Source organism: Lepidochelys kempii, chromosome 4 (assembly GCF_965140285.1).
Source record: "Lepidochelys kempii isolate rLepKem1 chromosome 4, rLepKem1.hap1, whole genome shotgun sequence".
NCBI lineage: Eukaryota > Metazoa > Chordata > Testudines > Cheloniidae > Lepidochelys > Lepidochelys kempii.
The window spans coordinates 479,298-481,255 of NC_136383.1; the positions used below are offsets into that span (position 1 = coordinate 479,298).

The window sequence follows — 1,958 nt, forward strand, 5'->3', positions numbered from 1 at the left end:
ACAGCAAAGCTAGGCTTAGGCAGTATGAGCTATGCAGTCTCCCTGGCTCATAGCCATTGTGGAGGTGTTACTAAAATCCATTAACCCCGCTTGAATGTCAACTGGCTCATGAGTCATGTAGGGACCTTTTTTTCCCCTGTGGGGCAGCGAATACAGATGCAGTTCCTCGCTCCCAAACTCCAACAAAATAAGCTCTGTTTTGCCCTCAGATCAACTTTAAAAATCTATTTAAATAGAGAAAAAGACAGGATGAAGCTATGTCTCATCATAGTATCTGAATGTGATGCAGAAGTGGCTGGGTTCTGGAACATGCTCCCAATGTGGACACCCGGGAAGTGATATCAAAACACACGTTGCTGTCAGGCTTTGCCAGGGAAAACAATGTGATGCTCATTTTGAAAGGAATTAATCTGTAGCATCTCCAGTATGACAGACCCTTCTGGTTGGTTCCTGACTATATGACCCAGACCTGAATCTCTGCTGTCACTAACTATAGCAACTAGGGCTGGTGGGAAATTTTCCTTCAAAATTGCTTTTTGACAGAAAACTAGGTTTTTGACAAAACACATTTGTCCATGAACAGTGTCTGTTTTCCATGGACATTTTGATTTTCTTCAGAAAACTGAACACCTGAAAAACAAAATATTTTGATTTGGATTTGCCACCAAGGTGAACATGGGAGTTGTATCTTGGTTCCCTCATGTCCCCATTCTTTATGGGCCAGGCTCCCTGTCTGCTCTGCATCTCCTATGATGCACCGTGGCTAGAGGGTTCCCATGATGCACTGCCTCCCCTCTCCAAAAGGGAAGACCATTTGTGATGCATGATGGGATACGTACTCTGGCCAGGGAGCCCACCCTATAGAGGAGAATGGGAGCATGCAGAACCCAAACTACAACTCCTAGGGGCACCACAACAGCATTTCCAAACTGAAGTTTTTCAGTTTTAAGCTGAAAATTTTTGAATTTATTTTAGAAAATCCTCCCTATTCTTACCAGATCTAATAGCAACATATGTTTTATGATGAGGAATGTCTGCTTGTATTGCCCAGGATTTCGTCTACATGTGGAAGTGCATTGTTCTGTATTCCTATATTTACTACAAAGCCTGATGCCTGGAGAGCTCTGCGAGCACCTTTTTTGGATTCTGGACATCATTTACAAAGAGAGGGTGTCGTGGGGCTGGTACACCCCATCATCCTTTGGGGGTGGTGTGAAGGGGCATTATGTCCCCGCAGCTGAGTTTGGATGTCTGCCCCTGGCCTCGGGCAGTGTTGCCTAATGACCAATGTCCACAAGGCGACTTCCTTGGTTAGGGCGGTGAGGCTTCCTGGCTGGGGTCAGTATAACTACCTTCTCTGTCAGGGCTGAGCGCCCTAATGGCCAGAGTCAATAGGATAGAGCCAATAGAAAATCCCTTTCAGTCAGGGCTATGTGGCCTAGCAGTCGGAGCCCATAGAATATCAGGGTTAGAAGGGACCTCAGGAGGTCATCTTGTCCAACCCCCTGCTCAAAGCAGGACCAATCCCCAATTTTTGCCCCACATCCCTAAGTGGCCCCCTCAAGGATTGAACTCACAACCCTGGGTTTAGCGAATGCTCAAACCACTGAGCTACCCCTCCCCCCCAAAAGAAAATTTAGAGATGCTAGGGATTGAACCCAGGGCCTCATACATGCAAAGCATGTGCTCCACCACTGAGCTACATCCCCAGATAGAGCTGCACTTTTGGTCAGGGCTGTGTGGCCTAGTGGCCAGAATCAATAGAGTTGGTGAGCTGGGCCACTCCCACCCCCTCTCCGCACAGGGGGAAACAGCCAGGGAAGGGGAACCTGGGCCCTCTCTGTCCACCGGGCCCTCCCCCTCCACCAGGATCTTGCTGAAACACGCCAAGCTGGTCTCCAGTTCTACAGCTGACTCCCCACAAAGTTTTCCTGGCTCACTTCCTATCCATTCTTCTG

At 48.1% G+C, this 1,958-nt stretch overlaps 1 non-coding gene across 1 annotated transcript; it reads right to left on the minus strand.

Moving 5' to 3' along the window:
• Positions 1 to 1,637: 1,637 nt before the first annotated feature.
• Positions 1,638 to 1,709, minus strand: TRNAA-UGC (transfer RNA alanine (anticodon UGC)). Its single transcript has one exon. It is a non-coding gene; the product is annotated as a tRNA-Ala (tRNA).
• Between the last annotated feature and the right edge of the window lie 249 nt (positions 1,710 to 1,958).